A 24115-nucleotide genomic window follows, 5' to 3' on the forward strand; every position below is an offset into this window, starting at 1 on the left:
TTTTATTTTATTTTTTAAAGAAAGCTTTCCAGGGTCATCTTCTGATTCATAAAATGGAAGGAATTGATTCCTTTAAGCTGTTGGCACTGATAAAATGACATATGAATCAGTAGCCCCAGGGTACAGTTATCATTTGACTATATAGGCTTCAATTCCAACCTTTTTCCTTCCGTTTGGTTTATAAATTATATGGTAACTTGCAACAATTCGGGTAAGTCCTTAATAATGAAACTTCTCAGAGCACTGAACTGTTTTACCTGAAGGATCCAGACTTTACACGTGGAATGGTTTAGTGATATTGTGTCATTGCCAGAGGTAAAATTGAAAGATGGTGCCAAGAGAACTGTAACAGTTAGAGAATAATTCCTTAAGTTAAAAATAAATTCATAACTTTTTTTTCTCCTTAAAATAGGATACTCTGGTTCTGGATGAAAAGAACATATTCTAAAGTCAGAGGAGGTGAATCCATACTTCATTCCAAGAGTTTAATTACTTGATTTCTTTTTTTCCCTTCCCTCTCAATTTCAACTTTGCCTTGAATTTTGGTGGCTGGGATTTCTAAGTCACTGAAGCATGATCTGTTAAGTGCAGATGAGGCAAACAGAAACAGCAGACTAGGAATGAGGTTGTTTTGGAGAGGAAGGAAAGTGCTGTGGCAGAAACATCAAAAAGTTCACCCTGAACTGCAAAATGTTTATAACTTTACAGGAAACTGTGTATTTAGTATGGAAGTAAATTCTGTTTGATATCTGTACCACCCTTAATGATTAATAATTTTTAGGTGAAAGCAATGATCAACAGACCTATCCTTTACTCCTGCTTTTTTTTTTTTTTTTAATTGTCAGAAACTGTTTCATCCATAGTAAATGTGGCTGCTTTTAAGCATCTGTACCAACTTTTTTTTTTTGGTTTGAAAGCATTTAATTCTTTTAAAAACCTTGTCTAGAAAGCAAACTAGATGATTACAGGAACTTCCTTCATGATCTATTTTTTTCTTGGTTTAAAAAGTTTTATACTGCTGAAAACGGTTCTACTTTTATTTTTGAGTAAATGTTATTGCCACTTCTTGTGCCAAAATTTTCTCTATGCTAAACCCTTGTAGGTTCAGCTGCTAGGTTCTGAGTACATATTGGATATATCTTACCATTAATAGTATTTGCTGTGGATGAGCAGTACAAATTCCCTGTCCCCTGGAAAATCCCACCTCTCCTGTCAAAGATGATACTTTTTGTTTAGAACAGTTTATGCCTAGAAATTCAGTACTGAATTGATTTCTAATAAGGCTACTGTAATTTTGGGGGTTTAACTTTCACCTGTGTAGGTTTTTGTTTTGTTTGCTTGTTTTAAATTAAAGGGACGAATCATGTGTCTTCATGAAAAAATCAGTTGCATTTAGTAATATTGTATGAATTTCCTTTTTACCTTTGTCTTCCGGCTTTGAAATCATTGTGGATTTGCCATAATTGAGAATTCCTCTTGTGTGACTACTGATGAAAGGACCATGGAAAGGAGCTCTCTGTATTTTCTGGCAGGCTTAACACTGAAAGTGCAAGACACAATGCAAGGAATGGTATATTCAGGCAGTTAGAAGGATCTTTGTGTGTTTGATCTTTGTAGTAAAGTTAAATATAATCTATACATATAACTGACTCAATTTGTCAGTTCATATCTTATTAGAGAAAAGAGGTACCAAATACCATAGTTCAAGGAAAGTATTGTATAATTCAATGTACTCATGGCACTTTAGATTTTTTGATAGGAAATAAGTACCCACAGCACTGTTAGATGTGTTGATACTTAATTCCTTTGAGCAGAGATGATTACAATATTTTATTAAATTACATACAAACTGAGGGAAGCTTTTTTTGTTTTTGAGAATACGGAGTTTAATAAATTACGTATTATAAAGGACGTAATTACTATGAGAGAAAATGCTAATTAAGACCTTGCCAAGTTTTCTTATTATTCCTGTTAATCTCCAAGATCAGTCCCTTTTCCACCTTATGGTTTTAATTATAGATGTTGTGCCAATTTGAATGTATTATGTCCCCCCAAACGCCATTATCTTTGATGTAATCTTGTATGGGCAGACCTATCAGTGTTAATTAGATTGTAATTCTTTGAGTGTTTCTGTGGAGATATGCCCCACCCAACTGTGGGTGATGACTCTGATTGGATAGTTTCCATGGAGGTGTTACCCCACCCATTCAGGGTGGGTCTAAATTAGATCCCTGGAGCCATATAAATGAGCTGGCAAACAGAAGGAACTCAGTGCAGCTGAGAGTGACATTTTGAAGAGGAGCTACTGCCAAGAGGGAGGGACACTTTGAAGAAAGCACAGAAGCTGCAAATGAGAAACATTTTGAAGACGGCCGTCGAAAGCAGACTTGCTCTGGAGAAGCGAAGAGAGGACAAATACACCAAGTGTAACTAAGAGTGACATTTTTGAGGAACTGCAGCCTAGAGAGGAACGTCCTGGGAGAAAGCCATTTTGAAACCAGAACTTTGGAATAGACGCCAGCCACGTGCCTGTCCCTTTCCGGACACCATTGGCCATCCTCCATTGAAGGTACCTGATTGCTGATGTGTTACCTTGGATGGTTTATGGCCTTAAGACTGTAACTGTGTAACCAAATAAACCCCTTTTATAAAAGCCAATCCATCTGTGGTGTTTTATATTCCTGCAGCATTAGCAAACTAGAACAGATGTAAAAAAAGAAATAAGGGAAATAACTCTTGGCATACATTTTCCTTTGAATTTTTTTATAAATTAGAGAAGTAGGTTTATAGAAAAATCATGTAGAAAATACAGCTTTCCCATATGCTGCCCCACCTGCTCCCATTAACACACTGCATTAGTGTGGTACCTTTGTTACAACTGATGAAAAATATTATAGTTGTACAATTAATTATAGCCCATAGTTTACATTAGGGTGTATTCCCCATATACCGCCCCATTACTAACACCTTGCATTATTGTGGTACATTTGTTGTAATTCATGAAAGAACATTTTTATAATTGTACTATTAACTATAGTCCAAAAAGGGTTCTCTGTGTTGTGTAGTCCTATGGCTTATCTTTTAATTTTTATTCTAGTAGCATATATATGCCCTACAATTTCCCTTTTAACCATGTTCGTATATATAATTCAGTGCTGTTAATTACACGCAACATGTCACCACCATCCATTTCCTAAACTTTACAGTCAACCCAAATAGAAGTTCTATACAACTTAAACATTAACTCCCCATTTCCTACCTGCATTCCATCCCCTGGTGAACTGTATTCTAAATTCTAACTCTGTGAGTTTGCTTATTCTAATTATTTCATATCAGTGCGATTGTACAATATTTATCCTTCTATGTTTGGCTTATTTCACTCAGCATAATGTCTTCAAGGTTCATCCATGTTGTCACATGCATCAGGACTTCATTCTGTTTTGTGGCTAAATAATATTCCTCTGTATGGATATACCACATTTTGTTCATCCATTCGTCAGTTGATGGGCACTTGGGTTGCTTTCATCTTTTGGCAGTTGTGGATAATGCTGCTGTGAACATCGGTGTGCAAATATCTGTTTGAGTCCTTGTTTACAGTTCTTTGTGTATATACCTACCAGAGGATTGCTGGGTTTTGTGGTAATTCTATACTTAAGTTTCTGAGGAAGCACCAAACTGTCTTCCACAAGGCTTGTACCATTTTACATTCCCACCAGCAGTAAATGAGTGTTGCATGCCACATCCTCTCCAACACTTGTAATTTTCTGTTTTTTTTAAAACAGTAGCCATTCTGGTACATATGAGATGGTACTTCAGTCTGGTTTTGATTTGCATTTCCCTAATAGCTAATGATGTTAAGCATCTTTTCATGTGCTTTTTAGCCATTTGTATATCCTTTTTGGAGACATGTCTGCTGAAGTCTTTTGTCCATTTTTTAATTGGATCATTTGTCTTTTTATTGATAAGTTGTAGGATTTCTTTATATATTCTGGATATTAAACCCTAATCAGATATATGGTTTTCAAATATTTCCTCCCATTGAATAGACTGTCTTTTCACTTTCATAGTAAAGTCTTTTCAGGCACAAAGTTTTTAATTTTGGATGAGATCCCATTTATCTAGTTTTTTATTTTGTTGCTTGTGCTTTGAGTGTAAAGTGTAAGAAACCATAAAGTGTAAGGGGTTTCCCTACATTTTCTTCGGGTGTTTTATGGTCTTGGTTCTTACAGTTAGGTCTTTGATCCATTTTGAGTTAATTTTTGCATATGGTGTGAGATAGGGATACCCCTTCATTCTTTTGCACATAGATATGAACTTCTCTCAGCACCATTTGTTGAAGAGACCATTCTTTCCCTCTTGAATGTACTTGGCAGACTTGTCAAGAATCAATTGACCATAGATGAGAAGGTCCACATCTGAACTCTCAATTTGATTCAGTTGGTCTTATATCTATCTTTGTGCTAGTACCATGTTGTTATGATTATTGTAGCTTTGTTTTAAAATTTAAAATCTGGAAGTCTGAGTCCTCCAACTTAGTCTCCTTTTTTGAGATGATTTTGACTATTTGGGACCCCCTACCCCTTCCATTTGAATTTTATGATTGGCTTTTCCATTTCTGCAAAACGGGTGTTTGAATTTTGAGTGGGACTGTGTTGAATCAATTTGGGTAGAATTGACGTCTTAACAGTATTTAGTCTTCCAGTCCTTGAGCATGGAATGTTCTTCCATTTATTTAAATTTTTTATTTCTTTTAACAAAGTTTTGTAGTTATTGTGTACATGTCCTTTACATTCTTGGTTAAATTTATTCTGAGTTATTTGGTTCTTTTAGTTGCTGTTGTAAGTGGAATTTCTTGATTTCCTCCTCATATTGCTTACTAGTAGTATACAGAAACATTTCTGATTTTTTTTTTTTGCTTAATTTCTTTTTCTTGACTAACTGCTCTGGCTACAACATCCAGCACAGTGTTGAATAACAGTAGTGACAGCAAGCATCCTTGTCTTGTTCCAGATCTTAGAGGGAAAGCTTTCAGTCTTTCACCATCAAGTATGATAGTAGCTGTGTGTTTTTCATATATGCCCTTTATTATGTTGAGGAAGTTTCTTTCTTTTCTTATTATTTTTTTAAGTACTTTTATCAAGAAAGATTGCTGGATGCTGTCATATGCCTTTTCTGCATAAATTGAGATGATCACATGGGGTTTTCCTTTAGTTTTGTTAATATGGTCTATTACATTAATTGTTTTTCTTATGTTGAACCAACTTTGCATACCTGGGATAAATCCCATGTGATCACGGTATATAATTTGTATAATGTGCTTCTGGATTTGATTTGCCTAGTATTTTGTTGAGGATTTTTGCACCTATATTCATAAGGGAAATTGATCTGCAGTTTTCTTTTTTTGTGGTATCTTTCCCTGGCTTTGGTATTAGGGTGATGTGCCCTTTAGAGAATTAGTTAGGTAGTGTCCCCCACCCCCTTCAATGTTTTGTAAGAGTTTGTGCAGGATTGGTATTAATTCTTGTAATGACTGGTAGAATTCACCTGTGAAACCAGCTAGTCCTGGGCTATTCTTTTTTTGGGAGTTTTTTGATGACTAATTCAATCTCTTTATTTGTAATTGATCTATTGATATATTTCTTCTAGAATCAATATAGGATATTCATGTGTTTCTAGTAATTTGTCCATTTCATGGAGGTTTTCTCATTTGTTGGCATACAGTTGTTCATTGTATCCTCTTATAATCCTTTTTATTTTGGTAGGGTCGGTAGTAAACACCTCTCGTTTCTCATTTTATTTATTTGTGTCTTCTCTCTTTTTTTCTTTGTCAGTCTAGCTAACAGTTTGTCAATTTTATTGATCTTTTCAAAGAAGCGGCCTTTGGTTTTGTTAATACTCTCTACTGGTTTTTTAAAAGTCTCTATTTTATTTATTTTTGCTCTAATCTTTGTTCTTTCTTTCTTTCTGCTTGCTTTGTATTTAGTTGGCCATTCTTTTTCTAGATCCTCCGAGTGTGCATTTAGGTCTTTGGTTTTTGGCTCTTTTTTCTTCTTTGATATAAACATTTAGGGTGGTATAAATTCCCCTCTCAGCACTGCTTTTCCTGCCTCCTGTGACTTTTGATATATTGTGTTCTCATTTTCGTTTGTCTCAGGATATTTTCTGATTTCCCTTGTAATTTCTTCTTTGACTCATGGGTTATTTAGGAGCGTATTATTTAACTTTCATATATTTGTGGGTTTTCCTGCTCTCTGCCCATTATTGGATTTCAAGCCTCATTCCATTATGGTCAGAGGAGATGCTTTCTATAATTTCGATCATTTTAAATTTATTGAGACTTGTTTTGTTACCGAACATGTGGTTCTATCCTGGAGAATGATCCATGTGCATTTGAGAAGAATGTTTATATCTTGCTGATTTCAGTTACAACATTCTGTATCTATCTGTTAGGTCTAGTCCATTTATCATATTCAAGTTTTCTGTTTGCTCATTGATCTTCTGTCTAGATGCTTTATCTGTTGATGAGAGTGGTATATTGTCATCTCTAACTACTGAAGTAGAGATATCTATTTCTCCCTTCAGTTTTGCCAGTGGTTGCTTCATGTATTTGGGCCACTGTGGTTAGGTACATAAATATTTAAGATTGTTATTTTTTCTTGGTGGTTTGCCCCTTTTATTACTATATAGTATCCTTCTTGGTCTATTGTAACAGCTTTTGACTTAAAGCCTATTTTGTCTGATTTTAGTATAGCTACTCTAGCTACCTTTTGGTTACTGTTTGCATGGAATCTTTCCTATCCTTTCACTTTCAACCTATTTGTGCCTTTGAGTATTAGGTGAGTCTCTTGCAAGCAACATATAGTTAAATCATACTTTTTTAAAATCTATTCTGGCATTCTCTGTCTTTGGATTGGGGAGTTTAATCTACTAACTTTCAGTGATATTACTGTAAAAGCAGTACTTCAGCCATTTTGTCCTCTGATTTGTATATGTCAGAACTTTTTTTGTCTCTCTCTTCTCTTTTTGCAGCCTCCTTTTCTGTATAGTTAATCTTTAAGTATGTTTCTCACTGGTTCCTTTGTCATTTCTGTTTCTGTATATTTTTAAAATACTTTCTTTGTGGTTACTCTGGGTTTTTATTTTTTCAAAATTTAATTTTATTGAGATTGTTCACATACAATACAATTATCCAAAGATACAAAGTGCACAATCAGTTGCCCATGGTACCATCATATACTTGTGCATCCATCACCACAATTAATTTTTTTTTCAATTTTGAGAACATTTTCATTACTCCAGAAAAGAAATAAAGACAAAAAAAGAAAACTCAAATCCTCCCATACCCCTAACCACCTCCCTCCATTATTGACTCATAGTATTGGTATAGTCCATTAGTTACTGTTGATTAAGAATGTTAAAGTACTACTAACTGTAGTACATAGTTTATACTAGGTATATTTCTGTTATTAACTTCTAATTATAGTGTCAAACATTTGTTCTAGTTCATGAAAGAGATTTCTAATGTTTGTGTAGTTAATCACAGACATTGTCCACCATAAGATTCATTGTTTTATACATTCCCATCTTTTAACCTCCAACTTTCCTTTTGGTAACATATGTGACTCTGAGCTTCCCCTTTCTACCACAGACATACACCATTCAGCACTGATAGTTATTCTCACAATAATGTGCTACCATCACCTCTGTCTATTTCCAGACACTTAAGTTCACCCTAGTTGAACATTCTGCTCATAATAAGCAACAACTCCCCATTCTTTAGCCTCTTCTATATCCTTGTAACTTATATTTCATGTCTATGAGTTAATGTATTATAATTAGTTTATATCAGTGAGATCATGCAATATTTTTCCTTATGTGTCTGACTTATTTCACTCAATATAGTGCCCTCAAGGTTTCTTCATCAACCCGATTTTTTTTTAAGATGGTTTTGTTCACCCACCATACATTCAGTCCTAAGTAAACAATTGATGGTTTCCTGTGTAATCATATATTTATGCATTCACCACTATCACCTGTGTCTGTATAAGGACATCTTGATTTCTTCCACAAAGAAGGAGGAAGAGTCAAAGAAGGTAGAGAGACAAAAGAGAAAGAAAAAGAAAATTAAGGAAAATGATAGCTAAAAAGCAACAAAAGGAAAGATAGAATTAAGCTAAAGTACAATAAAAGAGTCTGAAAACATCACCAATGCCAAGAGTCCCATACCCCTCCCTTATGTCCATTTAGCTTTGGTATATTGCCTTTGTTGCATTAAAGGAAGCATAATACAGTGTTTCTGTTAACTATAGTCTCTAGTTTGAATTGATTGTATTTTTTCCCCAGTATCACCCTATTTTTAACACCTTGCAAGGTTGATATTCATTTGTTCTCCCTCATGTAAAAACATATTTGCATTTTATCACAATTGTTGAGCACTCGAGGTTTCACTGAGTTATACAGTCCTAGTGTTTATCTTTCACTTTACTTCTGGTGTCCCACATGTTCCTAACTTTCCTCTTTCAACTATACTCACAGTCATCTTCATTCAGTGTACTTACATTGCTGTACCATCACCCAAAATTGTGTTCCAAATCTCTCATTCCAGTCTTTTCCTATCAGTCTGTAGTGCTCCCTTTAACATTTCCTGTAGAGCAGATATCTTGTTCACAAACTTTCTCATTGTGTTTGTCAGAGAATATTTTAAACTCTCCCTTGTATTTGAAAGACAGTTTTGCCGGATATAGGATTCTTGGCGATTTTTCTCTTTCAGTATCTTAAGTGTATCACACCACTTCCTTCTTGCCTCCATGGTTTCTACTGAGAAATCCTCACATGGTCTTATGAAACTTCCTTTGTATGTGATGGATCGCTTTTCTCTTGGTGCTTTCAGGATTCTCTCTTCGTCTTTGATGTTTGATAATCTGATTATTGAGTGTCTTGGCATAGATCTATTCAGATCTATTCTGTTTGGTGTATGGTGCGCTTCTTGGATCTGTAATATTGTCTTTCCTAAGAGATGGGAAATTTTCATTGATTATTTCCTCTATTATTGCTTCTGCTCCCTTTCCCTTCTCTTCTCCTTCTGGGACATGTTCCTGCTTTTCACTGTCATTCAGTTCCCGGAGGCGTTACTCATATTTTTCCATTCTTTTCCCTGTTTGTTCTTTTGTGTGTAGGATTTCAGGTGTCTTGTTCTCCAGTTCCTGAGTGTTTTCTTCTGCCTTTTGAGATCTGCTCTTGTATGTCTCCATTGTCCTTTTAATCTTTTGTGTTGTGCTTTTCATTTCCATAGATTCTGTCAATTGTTTTTTCAAACTTTCAATTTCTACCTTATGCTCACCCCATGTTTTCTTTATAGCCTTCATCTCTTTTGCCATATCTTCCCTGAACTCATTGATTTGGTTTTTTAATTCATTTAATGTATTGCTTTGAAAATCTTTAATAGATTGTTTCATTAAAGTGAAACAATATCTCCACTGTATCTTGATTTTTTTTTAATCTTCATTTTATTGAGATATCTTCACATACCACGCAGTCATACAAAACAAATCGCACTTTCGATTGTTCACAGTACCATTACATAGTTGTACATTCATCACCTAAATCAATCCCTGACACCTTCATTAGCACACACACAAAAATAACAAGAATAATAATTAGAGTGAAAAAGAGCAATTGAAGTAAAAAGGAACACTGGGTACCTTTGTCTGTTTGTTTCCTTCCCCTATTTTTCTACTCATCCATCCATAAACTAGACAAAGGGGAGTGTGGTCCTTATGGCTTTCCCAATCCCATTGTCACCCCTCATAAGCTACATTTTTATACAATTGTCTTCGAGATTCATGGGTTCTGGGTTGTAGTTTGATAGTTTCAGGTATCCACCACCAGCTACCGCAATTCTTTAGAACCTAAAAAGGGTTGTCTAAATTGTGCGTAAGAGTGCCCACCAGAGTGACCTCTCGGCTCCTTTTGGAATCTCTCTGCTACTGAAGCTTATTTCATTTCCTTTCACATCCCCCTTTTGGTCAAGAAGATGTTCTCCGTTCCAAGATGCCAGGTCTACATTCCTCCCCGGGAGTCATATTCCACGTTGCCAGGGAGATTCACTGCCCTGGGTGTCTGATCCCACGTAGGGGGGAGGGCAGTGATTTCACCTTTTGAGCTGGCTTAGCTAAAGAGAGAGGGCCACATCTGAGCAACAAAGAGGCATTCGGGAGGAGGCTCTTAGGCACAATCATAGGGAGGCCTAGCCTCTCCTTTGCAGCAACAGTCTTCCCAAGGGCAAGTCCTGTGGTAGAGGGCTCAACCCGTCAAACCACCAGTCCCCTATGTCTGTGAGCACATTAGCAGCCATCGAGGTGGGGCAGGCCAATACCCCTGCATTCTCCACAGGCTCCTCAAGGGGGCACTACATCTTTTTTTCCTTGTTTTTCTTTTTTTTTTTTTTTAACTTTCCCTTCTTTTTTAAATCAACTGTATGAAAAAAAAGTTAAAAAGAAAACAAACATACAATAAAAGAACATTTCAAAGAGACCATAACAAGGGAGTAAGAAGAAGACAACTAACCTAAGATAACTGCTTAACTTCCAACATGTTCCTACTTTACCCCAAGAAAGTTACCTAATATAGCAACATTTCTGTGAACTTGTTCCTACTATATCCATCAGAAATTAACAGACCATAGTCATTCCTGGGCATCCCCAGAACGTTAAATAGCTTATCTGTTCTTCTTGGATTATTGTTCCCCCTTCCTTAATTGCTCTCTATTGCTAGTTCCCCTGCATTCTACATTATAAACCATTTGTTTTACATTTTTCAAAGTTCACATTAGTGATAGCATATAATATTTCTCTTTTTGTGCCTGGCTTATTTCGCTCAGCATTATGTCTTCAAGGTTCATCCATGTTGTCATATGTTTCACGAGATCGTTCCTTCTTATTGCCGTGTAGTATTCCATCATGTGTATATACCACATTTTATTTATCCACTCATCTGTTGAAGGACATTTGGGTTGTTTCCATCTCTTGGCAATTGTGAATAATGCTGCTTTGAACATTGGCGTGCAGATATCTGTTCGTGTCACTGCTTTCCGATCTTCCGGGTATATACCGAGAAGTGCAATCTTTGGATCGAATGGTAACTCTATATCTAGTTTTCTAAGGAACTGCCAGACTGACTTCCAGAGTGGCTGAACCATTACACAGTCCCACCAACAATGAATAAGAGTTCCAATTTCTCCACATCCCCTCCAGCATTTGTAGTTTCCTGTTTGTTTAATGGCAGCCATTCTAATCGGTGTTAGATGGTATCTCATTGTGGTCTTAATTTGCATCTCTCTAATAGCTAGTGAAGCTGAACATTTTTTCATGTGTTTCTTGGCCATTTGTATTTCCTCTTCAGAGAACTGTCTTTTCATATCTTTTGCCCATTTTATAATTGGGCTGTCTGTACTATTGTTATTGAGTTGTAGGATTTCTTTATATATGCAAGATATCAGTCTTTTGTCAGATACATGGTTTCCAAAAATTTTTTCCCATTCAGTTGGCTGCCTCTTTACCTTTTTGAGAAATTCCTTTGAGGTGCAGAAACTTCTAAGCTTGAGGAGTTCCCATTTATCTATTTTCTCTTTTGTTGCTTGTGCTTTGGATGTAAAGTCTAGGAAGTGGCCGCCTAATACAAGGTCTTGAAGATGTTTTCCTACATTATCTTCTAGGAGTTTTATGGTACTTTCTTTTATATTGAGATCTTTGGTCCATTTTGAGTTAATTTTTGTGTAGGGTATGAGGTAGGGGTCCTCTTTCATTCTTTTGGATATGGATATCCAACTCTCCCAGCCCCATTTGTTGAAAAGACCATTATGACTCAGTTCAGTGACTTTGGGGGCCTTATCAAAGATCAGTCAGCCATAGATCTGAAGGTCTATCTCTGAATTCTCAATTCGATTCCATTGATCTGTATGTCTATCTTTGTGCCAGTACCATGCTGTTTTGGCAACTGTGGCTTTATAATAAGCTTCAAAGTCAGGGAGTGTAAGTCCTCCCACTTTGTTTTTCTTTTTTAGAGTGTCTTTAGCAATTCGAGGCATCTTCCCTTTCCAAATAAATTTGATAACTAGCTTTTCCAAGTCTGCAAAGTAGGTTGTTGGAATTTTGATTGGGATTGCATTGAATCTGTCGATGAGTTTGGGTAGAATTGACATCTTAATGACATTTAGCCTTCCTATCCATGAACATGGAATATTTTTCCATCTTTTAAGGTCCCCTTCTATTTCTTTTAGTAGAGTTATGTAGTTTTCTTTGGATGGGTCTTTTACATCTTTGGTTAAGTTTATTCCTAGGTACTTGATTTTTTTAGTTACTATTGAAAATGGTATCTTTTTCTTGAGTGTCTCTTCAGTTTGTTCATTTCTAGCATATAGAAACATTACTGGCTTATGTGCATTAATCTTGTATCCCGCTACTTTGCTAAATTTGTTTATTAGCTCTAGTAGCTGCATTGTCGATTTCTTGGGGTTTTCCAGATATAAGATCATATCATCTGCAAACAATCACAGTTTTACTTCTTCCTTTCCAATTTGGATGCCTTTTATTTCTTTGTCTTGCCGGATTGCCCTGGCTAGCACTTCCAGCACAATGTTGAAGAACAGTAGTGATAGCGTGCATCCTTATCTTGTTCCTGATCTTAGAGGGAAGGCTTTCAGCCTCTCACCATTGAGTACTATGCTGGCTGTGGGTTTTTCATATATGCTCTTTATCATGTTGAGGAAGTTTTCTTCAATTCCTACCTTTTGAAGTGTTTTTATCAAAAAGGGATGTTGGATTTTGTCGAATGCTTTTTCAGCATCTATTGAGATGATCCTTTGATTTTTCCCTTTTGATTTGTTGATGTGTTGTAATACATTGATTGATTGTCTTATGTTGAACCATCCTTGCATGCCTGGAATGAACCCCACTTGGTCATGGTGTATGATTTTTTTAATGTGTCTTTGGATTCGATTTGCAAGTATTTTGTTGAGGATTTTTGCGTCTGTATTCATTGGGAAGATTTTTTGTAGCATCTTTGCCTGGTTTTGGTATTAGACTGATGTTAGCTTCAAAAAATGAGTTAGCTAGTGTTCCATGTTCTTCAATGTTTTGAAAGAGTTTAAGTAAGATTGGTTTCAGTTCTTTTTGGAAAGTTTGGTAGAATTCCCCTGTGAAGCCATCTGGCCCTGGGCATTTATTTGTGGGAAGCTTTTTGATGACTGATTGGATCTCTTTGCTTGTGATGGGTTGGTTGAGGTCTTCTCTTTCTTCTCTGGTCAGTCTAGGTTGTTCATATGTTTCCAGGAAATTGTCCATTTCCTCTACATTATCTAGTTTGTTGGCATACAGTTGTGCATAGTATCCTCTTATAATTTTTTTAATTTCTTTGGGATCCGCAGTAATGTCACCTTTCTCATTCATTATTTTGTTTATATGGGTCTTTTCTCTTTTTGATTTTGTCAGTCTAGCTAGGGGCTTGTCAATCTTGTTGATCTTCTCAAAGAACCAACTTTTGGTGTTATTTATCCTCTCTATTGTTTTTTTGTTCTCTACGTGATTTATTTCTGCTTTAATCCTTGTTATTTCCTTTCTTCTACTTGGTTTAGGATTGGTTTGCTGTTCATTTTCTAGCTTCTTCAGTTGATCCATTAGTTCTTTGATTTTGGCTCTTTCTTCCTTTTTAATATATGCGTTTAGTGCTATGAATTTCCCCCTCAGTACCGCTTTTGCTGCATCCCGTAGGTTTTGGTATGTTGTGTTCTCATTTTCATTCGTCTCTATATATTTAGCAATTTCTCTTGCTATTTCTTCTTTAACCCACTGATGGTTTAGGAGTGTGTTGTTTAACCTCCAGGTATTTGTGAATTTTCTAAGTCTCTGATGGTTATTGACTTCTAATTGTATTCCATTGTGGTCAGAGAATGCGCTTTGAATAATTTCAATCTTTTTAAATTTATTGAGGCTTGTTTTATGTCCCAGCATATGATCTCTTGTGTTGAAAGTTCCATGAGCACTAGAGAAGAATGTGTATCCTGGTGATTTGGGATGTAATGTTCTATATATGTCTGTTAAATCCAATTCATTTATGAGATTGTTTAGGTTTTCAGTTTCCTTATTGGTCTTCTGTCTGGTTGATCTATCTATAGGAGAGAGTGATGTGTTGAAGTCTCCCACAATTATTGTGGAAGCATCTGTTGCTTCCTTTAGTTTTGCCAGTGTTTCTCTCATGTATTTTCTGGCACCTTGATTGGATGCATAAACATTTATGATTGTTATTTCTTCTTGTTGAATTGCCCCTTTTATTACTACGTAGTGGCCTTCTTTGTCTCTCAAAACATCCCTGCATTTAAAGTCTGTTTTGTCTGAGATTAATATTGCTACACCTGCTTTCTTTTGGCTGTAGCTGGCATGAAATATTTTTTTCCATCCTTTCACTTTCAATTTCTTTGTGTCCCTGTGTCTAAGATGAGTCTCTAGTATGCAACATATTGATGGGTCATTTTTTTTGGTCCATTCTGTGAATCTATATCTTTTAATTGGGGAGTTTAATCCATTTACATTCAACGTTATAACCGTGTAGGCATTTCTTGAATCAGCCATCTTATCCTTTGGTTTATGTTTGTCATATATATTTTTCCCTCTCTCTATTAATATTCTTTAATGTACCCATACCGAATCTCTTTAGTACTGTACCTTTCTCCATGTCTCTTTCTCCTTTCTTGGTGTCTCTGTCTGTAGGGCTCCCTTCAGTATCTGACATAGGGCAGGTCTCTTGTTAGCAAATTCTCTCAGCATTTGTCTGTCTGTGAAAAATTTAAGCTCTCCCTCAAATTTGAAGGAGAGCTTTGCTGGATAAAGTATTCTTGGTTGGAAAGTTTTCTCACTCAGACTTTTAAATATGTCGTGCCACTGCCTTCTCGCCTCCTTGGTGGCTGCTGAGTAGTCACTACTTAGTCTTATGTTGTTTCCTTTGTATGTGGTGAATTCGTTTTCTCTTGCTGCTTTCAGAACTTGCTACTTCTCTTCCGTGTTTGACAGTGTGATCAGAATATGTCTTGGAGTCGGTTTATTTGGATTTATTCTATTTGGAGTTTGCTGGGCATTTATGATTTGTGTATTTATGGTGTTTAGAAGATTTGGGAAGTTTTCCCCAACAATTTCTTTGAATACTCTTCCTAGACCTTTACCCTTTTCTTCCCCTTCTGGAACACCAATGAGTCTTATATTTGGACATTTTATATTATCTATCATATCCCTGACGTCCATTTCGATTTTTTCGATTTTTTCCCCATTCTTTCTTTTGTGCTTTCATTTTCCATTCTGTCATCTTCCAGGTCACTGATTCATTGTTCAACTTCCTGTAGTCTTGTACTATGAGTATCCAGAATCTTTTTAATTTGGTCAGCAGTTTCTTTAATTTCCAAAAGATCGTCTATTGTTTTATTTAGTCTTGCAATGTCTTCTTTATGCTCTTCTAGGGTCTTCTTGATGTCCTTTATATCCTGTGCCGTGCTCTTCTTCATGTCCTTTATATCCTGTGCCATGGTCTCGTCATTCATCTTTAGTTCTTTGATTAGTTGCTCTAGGTACTGTGTGTCCTCTGATCTTTTGATTTGGGTGCTTGGGCTTGGGTTATCCGTATCGTCTGGTTTTCTCATATGCTTTAAAATTTTCTGTTGTTTTTGGCCTCTTGGCATCTGCTTAACTTGATAGGGTTCTTTAATGATTTGTAGACCAGTTGAAATCCTTATGTCTAATTTGTCTGATCTACAGTTTCTTGGAGTACACTTTCTCTAACTACCAGCCGGTGGTGTCCACGAGCCACGTGTTCCCCTCAAGTCAGTTCTCTCCCACTTTGCCTTTGTGGTATGTGGGTGAGTGAGTCTTGTGGGGTCCAGTTGGTGTACGAAGCTTGCATGTGTAGTTGGTATTGCCTGCCCTGTATATGGGGCGTGTGTCTGGGAAGTCAGGGAGGGGGGGGGGCGGCTCTAACAATCAAATCTCCCTGGTGTTCCTGGGATTTTAAAGCTGCTGCAATAGTCTAATCTTTCAGTTCAGTCCTGCCACAGTTTGTCTCTGCCACTGACCCACAAGTCCTTGGTATGGCCCCTGAGACTTGCAAGTGGGTCCCTCTTCCAGGCCGTGCACCCTCTGGTTCTCTGTTTAGGGATGACTGTGCTATGTCACAGGTGAGTGCCATCCCCCCAGGGCGGTCCTGGGCTGCAGGGCTGTGTAGGGAGGCTCCCAGTCTGCTTAGTGGACGCCCCCCTTTTCTTAGGAAGTTGTGGTGTTTAGTGAATTTTCTCAGCCACTGGATTATTGCCTTTTGTCTCAGAGCTCTCTTAGTTCTGCTCTTGTCTTGACCTGCCCAAATTGCAAGTCTTTGAGGCTTTCTATATTGGGAGATTTCGCTGATCTCAGCAGTTCAACTTGTTCATGAGTGTTGTATGAAGTATGCCCAAAGTCAAATTGCTCTGCAGTGTCCACTCCACGCAGTTCCTGGCTTTCTACATACTTTCCTGGAGGAGTAACTAAAACATACACCTCACCACTCTGCCATCTTGCCCCACCCCCCCCCAATTAACTCTTATTATCCAGTATTACATACCCCAGAAAATCCCATGAGCTCCAAATATAGTCCATTGTATAGGAGAAACCCCAATTATTTGTTAGTAACTGGGACCAGTCACCCCAGCCAGTTCCCCTTCCTTTGCTAGTCGATTCAGTAACATGAGGAGTCCAGATGTCTAAGTGGCATTCTCAAGCTCTAATCATTGGAAACATTACCTCCTTGGAAATGATGATTTCTGAACCATCAGACCCCAACATTGAAGGAAACAAAAAGTCACTGTTACTAGGCTTAATAATAATAGGAACCACTACCACTGCTTATTTCCAAGACCCATTTTTTTTCTGGCAGTATGAGAATTAACACATGTTCATTGATATAAAGCATATCCGTTGAGGTGGAGCCCCAAGCTTTGAGAGTGTTGTCTGCCAACCTATGCCATAAATGAGTCTTCAGTAAGTCCTTCCACTGTTGTATCATGCTAACTGCTTTTGGTAATGGCATACATGAAGGAGCCGAATGCTGTACTTCTTTTGCTGTGAAATGAGTTCCTTGGTTAGAACAAGTGTTGTGTGGGAAGCCGTATGTCAATAAACCATTCTCTGAATCCATGGATAGTGGGGCTGGCAGAAGCACTGCTGTTAGGGAACCACAATTTCATATTCAGAAAAAGTTTCAGTGATGACAGATCAGTGCCCTCTCCATGATGGAAATGATGCATTTCCAACCCCTGGGGGATGGTTCTATATCCAGGGCTCAGTGTTCTCTGCTGTTTGCAGTTTACACATTCAGTAATTTCTCTGGCCAGATTTAGCCTTGGTGAGGGGAAGTCCATGTTGTGCACATGACTAACTCCCATCCCGTTGGCATGACCACATTATGTTAATACATTAAGTAGCAGCACCAGGGTAATAAGAGAAAAAAGCTTACTGACATCAACAGAACATGTCGTCTTATCCATGTTTCTGAGAAACGTTTCTTCAGTGGATAGTCTATGGTGAACATTTACATAGGAAACAAATATATTCACACTTGTCCATTCTGAAAGATCTATTTCTATATCTTTTCTCCATACTTCCTTGTTACCCAGTTTTCCAATTTTATTCTTTCCAAATCCTTGAACAGGTAGTCAACCCATTAACTATTGTCCATGATTCCCTGTAGATTTGTACCTCTGGCTATCTCTCCTTGCACAAGAAGTGTCAAAGTTCTCTCCAGTGGGAGGATTTTCTTTCATTGTCTTTCAGGGGCAGCTTTAATTGGGAACATTGCTGCAGCATTCTTTTGCGGGGGGCGGGGGGGGGAGCGGTTTGTGCCAGCATATTATATGGAACCATTTTTCCCCCTTCCCTGTCCAAATTTTTTCTTTTTCCATTAACTTGGCTATCTCTTATTTATTGATGGGAAATACAAAGTATAGCACAGGTCTTTCATCCTGACTTACTACTAACTACTAGATGCCCCAGAAACATCACTAAAATAGCAGGCTCTGATTGTGGTGGTGTATCTCCTAATCTCTAGCATGCTTGTGTCTTACCAAAGCATCGAAGTACTTACTACTTTCCATTGTTTAGAACTAATCCACATTGTCATCAATGTAATGTTGTTCTAGGTGATCAAGACCTCTCCAGACTAGATTTTGACAAAGAGCAGGAAAACTTACATAATCTTCAGGAAAAGACTGAAGGTATATTTTTTACCCTATAGGGTGAAAGCAAAATGCTTGTAATTGTACTTGCACATCAGTATAGAGGGGGAGAAAAGTATATGCAAAACTATTTGCTTCCTGTTGTCCTTTCCTGCATAATAACTCTACCTCTGTGGATCAAGAAGTGAATATGTGATGTCTACCAGTTACTGAGTTTGTCTCTTTTAATTATACGTTCAGCACCTCTGGAAATATCTGCAGGGTAGGTTGACTGATTGATTGAACCCACTGTGAGATGATCTTGGGCCAAAGCTTCATTTACCCTAGGAATTAGCATCAATTCATAGCCATTATCCAGTATCTCCTAAAGGTCTGGATATCTTCCTTTTATCACTACACAGATACCCCCAGTAAATGGCTGCAGCTGTCTTGGGGGGGAATCTTGGAAGAAAATTTACTATGGCTCTGTTTTAGGGTCTTTGGGGGGACCTGGCCTCCTCTTTAATTTAGGGGCTTACTGTCTGTGAAATAGCTTTAGTTTGGAAACTGGGAGTGACTGTGTCTCTCCTTTGTTGTTATTGAAGTCAGGATTTAGGCTGCCAGGCCTGGAGTTTCTATTGTTATATAGATCAAGTAATATTTTAGTAGACTGATCTTTAATTCCTTGAACATACTGTGGTCAGTTAAGCACTACTAAAAATGTCTGCAGTTCAAAATCTCTGACTGCCACTTTTTGTCCATGCTGTACTTTAAGATAATTGGTCTCATGTTTTTTTCTTATTGAATTCTGCCACTCTGGGATCTCATCATGCCCACTGAGACTTTCTTAGTGGTGTCCTCTTTCAGTGTAATTCCCAATTCACAGAAGACAGCTACTACGTGATTTTTCAAAAATGCGGATTCCCTTACTAATGCATTTACAAAGCTTTAGTGACATCAACATCTTCTAGGACTATATAGATGATGTAGTAGGAGGGGTGAGTGTATTTGCAGATTGCACATGGTAAATCCACTCCAGCATTCCTATTTCTCTAAGCATCTGAATTTATTCTTCTGTGTTATGTCAGGAGAATTTGGGCATCTCGCCCTCATTAAATGCAGATGTAGACTTCTTTGAGATTTATGTTGCACTTAACCAATAAACAAACTATTAGAAATTCTTATAGTTATTTAAGCAAACAAATTATATGTGACACAGTCCAAACTCTTGCAGTCAAAGGCACTGCAAATTCATTTCCATACCTATTTCCCAGGTTTTTACTGATATAATTTATCAAAATCGTACTATCATTTTTGGGTATAAGCTATCTGCTCTTGGTTTTATCATTGTGTTTGTTCTCTTGAAGTGTGCCTATATTTGATTTTAGAAGTAATAAGGAATAGTGGGGGAAAGGTTTTGATTAATAGACATCTCCTTTCAAGGCAGCTGTCTCAGGTAAGGGTATTACAGAGTTTTCAAACAAAGAGAGGCTAGCCTTCTCAATCATGAGAGGAGGGGCTGTTTCTGCTTGCAAAAGAGGCTCATATAGACTCCAGGGTTACAATATTCTAACCTTTGTCTGAGTCCACTCAGGTTTCCCCATTCTATGTCTTAAGGTCCCAGTCTTTCCAACACAGTGCCTTAATATTCAGAAAAGAGACTCAGAAAGTATATGTATTCAACTTTCACTGTAATTCTGCAATCGGGTCTATTAAAATTTGTATCTAATTCTCAGAAGGGTCATCCCTGTAGTTATAAGAAATAAGAAACTCTTTTAGAACCACTTTTGAAGCTCTGTAGCTCTGTTGTGATTTGAGGGGAGAGTTAAAACTCTGAGCTTGTCACTTTTTTCTGTAAGCTCTCCAGTAGAGTCAGAAGCAGTTATCCCATAGTCCTCAATGTTATTATTACCACCATAATGGCCAAATGAATAACTCAGTTGGTCCCCTTAGGCACTTGTTTCAAAAGACATACCATCATATGTGATAATTAAGCATTATTTATCCATTTTCTTTGTCAAGGAGCTCAGCATTGCATTAAAGGTCAAGGACATAATCAAGCAAATTTCTGAGTCCTGTCTTGGAGGAAATATTTCCCAAGACCTCTCCAATGTATCAAGATCCAGTCAGGAAAATTAAACTACATTAGGTATTTCAACAGAGGGAATGTAATATAGGATTGGTTACACATGTGGGGAGGACTAAAAACACAAAAAGGGAATACAGGTAATCTACAGCTGGAGGAAGCTACCACACTTAGGTCTAGGAACAAAGAGGTTAACAGAACTCTGGAGCTCAGAGGGGCCCTGTTCCAGTTTGCTAATGCTGCCATTATGCAAAATACTAGAAATGGACTGGCTTTTACAATTAGGTTACAAATTTACAATTCTAAGGCCATAAAAGTGTCCATACTAAGGCATCAGTAAGAGGATACATCCTTCACTGAAGAACGGCCGATGGCATCTGGAACACCTCTGTCAGCTGGGAAGGCACGTGGCTGGCAGCTACTGGTCTTCTCCCAGGTTGTGTTTCAAAATGGCTTTCTCCAAAATGTCTCTGGGCTTCTGTCTTTACTCCTTTCTCCCAGGGCATTTCTCTCTAAGCATCTGGGGGTCCTCTCTTAGCTTCTCCAGGGCAAACTCTGGGCTTCGTTTCTTAGCTTAGCATCTCCAGATGTCCTTCTTTGTGCATCTCTAAGCATCTCCAAGTGTCAGTGTCTGTGTCAGCTCTTAGCTTCTCCAGTGAACTAATCAAGACTCACCCTGAATGAGCAAGGCCACACCTCCAGGGAAATAATCTAATCAAAAGGTCTTGCCCAGAGCTGGGTGAGTCACATCTCCATGGAAACAATCAAATTTTCCACCCTAATCAAAAGACTAGTAAGTCTGCTCCCACAAGATTGCATTAAAGAACATGGTTTTTCTGGAGGACATAATATATCCAAACTGTCACAGGCCTTATGGAGCTGGGGCTCAGACTTCCAAGAAATGCACTGTCCAGTTTATGTTGGTATCTCTGAGGGGATGTTAAGAAGCTGGTTGTGAGAATCCTGAAAAAAAGCAGAAGGCTGGAACCTACTGAAGCATGCTAATGAAAATGTGAGCAATCAAGAAGTCTCGCCTTCCCTCCTCTTAACTGCTGATCTCTATCTAGTATCCTCTATTGGTAGACTCTAATAGGAAACCATTTGGCAAAGGAAGAATCTAATTTTAGAGAATCCTAGTCCCAGTATCACAGAATAGACTATAAAGGGTGGATTTGGAGTAAAACAAAAACAAACAAACAACAGGTCAGTGACCAGCCTACTAACTTTAGCTGTTTTTCTAAGTTTCTAAGAAGTTGTGACAAACTTTACAGATGTGAAGTGTCATTGCACAGATTCTGTTCATACTTAGAAGCTCACTTTGGATTCTAGCAGTGGCATTCTTTCCTGCTTTGGACATTTTCTCTGTCCCCATGTCTGTCTTGAAGTATTACTTTCCTTGAATCTAACAACTGGGATAATGAAGGTTTTGTCTTTGGATCAGTAAGTAACAACATCTCTGTACTCTGGTGGATCTAAACTAGTTGCTTTCAAACTGTACAAACTTTTTTCACTATGACCTAGAATGAGAAGTACTTGGAATCCAAAATGCCCATATACTAATATGTAACATAATCAAAAGCTTTGTGAAACAATACTTAGTCCTAACTATTGTGCAATACATACTGATAATTTATTCTTACGCTTAACTCTTATTCTTATTCTTAAACAGACTGATCACAGCTTATTAAATCAGTTTCAAAATATATTGTTTGAAAAACACTGTTCAAAACAGTAGTGTGAAGGATGGAAATAAAATATTTCCTCTTGCTTAATTGGCATGTTTTTGGTCATTGTTGTTGTTATGCAGGTCCCTGTTCTATTGTTTTTCCTTAAATTCAAGGTGAAAAGAAGGATTTTAGAGCTGGGCTTATAGTTCTGGTGATGGTGGAAGATATATACAATAATGACATTGTAACTGAAGCACTCCTAATGTTCCCTCCCCAAGCACTTCCCCAGCCAAAAACAATTAAAATAAAGACTATATATGATAAACTAAGTCAGTGGAATATCAAATTATTGAATAATTATCCCTCTACTCATTAGTTTGGCAAAGACTGCCTTCATTGTATAAAATCTTGAGCCCAAGACAGGATGCAACCATTAAGAACATCCAAGTTTGAACTTTCCCCTTGTGGAACTTAAATTCTAGTGAGGGAATAGATGTTAAATGACTAATTATACAACTAATTATGTAAGTATAGATACTTTTTGTGAATTAGACTTAGTCTGAGGTATCAAAACATTCTTTGAGTTGAAAAACATTCAACCTGAGATATAAAGAATGGGTAGAATTAGCTTGGAGAAAGATAGAGGAGGGGAGGGAAGAATATTCTTAGAGGGACTAAAGTGTGTTACCCTCATAAAAAGGGAAGGATCAAAGTGAAATAGAAGAAGTGAAAGGCTTTTGTGACTATTAGCATAGAGAGATAGGAATCGAGTAGCACAAGATGAGGATGGGAAGGTAAAAAGGATTTGGACCATGCTGGGCCTTGTAGGCCAGACTAAGTATTTATCTGTAGAGCAAAGGGAAGTATTGAAGGGTCAAGGAAGAAAACGATGTGAAGACACTTGTGTATTTAATTTCACTCTAGCAGCTGTATGAAATGAAATGTAGGGTAACAAGAATGCATATGGAGAGATTAGTTAGGAGGCTATTTCATTAAGTCCATACACGAGGCACCTGGCTTGGACTGGAGTGGCGGCATCAGAGGGGAAAGGTGGATGACTCATCCAAGTGATATTTAGGAGGTAAAATTGAAAGGACTGCTTAGACGTGGGGGGTTGGGGAAGAGGAAATTGTAAAGGATTATACCCCAGGTTTCTATCTTGAGTAGCTGATATGAAGAATAGGCTTGGGAAGACATTAACAAGTTAAGTTTCGGACATACTGAGTTTGAGATTTGAGATCTTAATAGGTACCTGATGTTCTGCTAAGCGCTTCATATATACTGTCTAATTTAATCCTTATAAATGTCATTATTTTTCCCATTTTATGAGTAAGCTAGTAAGTGGGCAGAGCCAGGATTTCATCTTAATTTTTCTTGAAGAATGGGGAGACTTGAGCACATATAATTATCATTGAGAAGAATCCAGAAGAGAAGGAGATGTTGAAGATACTGGAAAGGAAAGTGATAATCCACAGGGTGAAGTTAATGAGAAGATAGCTTTAGATTTTGCATAGATAGGACGACTGATGTCTCCTCTCTTTTATGGGAAGGGAGAAAGAGAGTGCCTATACAGGTTCCTTTGTGGAATAGATGTTAAATGACTAATTATACAACTAATTATGTATGGGAATTAGACTTAGTCTGATGTCAAGAAGATAAGGGAATTATTCTTGATGGCTTCTGTTTTCTCTGCAAAGTAGGAAAAAAATTCTTTTGAAAGTGGGTAGTAAGATAGAAAAAATGGAAGTTTAAAGAAGGTGAAATTTTAAAATCAACTTTGTGGAAATCACAGTTGAATGAGTCAAATGATGAACAAGTAAGTAAATGAGAGTGAGTGAAAGAGAAGGCATTCTTCTTAATTCCAGGAGTTTAAAATGATGTTTTACCAACATCATAACAACACAAGGCAAAAAGCTATTTAAATGCTATAAGACATGATTTTACTAATAGGCCTAGAAAGGCAAAGGTCAGAGGGAGAGTAGTGTGGCCTTCAGTCACTGGCAAGATTTCATGGAGGAAGTAGAACCTAAATTATGTCTTGAAGCATGGGTAGGTAAACTTGATAGGAAGAACAACACAAATAAAGGATGGAGAGAGCCCCTAATGTAATCATTCTGTAATGATTTTGTTGACAATAATCCT

General features: G+C 37.3%; 1 protein-coding gene across 1 annotated transcript in view; it reads left to right on the plus strand.

Annotated features, from left to right (window-relative positions):
* FAF1 (Fas associated factor 1) overlaps positions 1-24115 on the plus strand; it is a 618418-nt gene that overhangs the window by 188650 nt on the left and 405653 nt on the right. The gene's annotated exons all lie outside the window — the stretch shown is intronic.

The sequence above is a fragment of the Choloepus didactylus genome, chromosome 2 (genome assembly GCF_015220235.1).
Source record: "Choloepus didactylus isolate mChoDid1 chromosome 2, mChoDid1.pri, whole genome shotgun sequence".
NCBI lineage: Eukaryota > Metazoa > Chordata > Mammalia > Pilosa > Megalonychidae > Choloepus > Choloepus didactylus.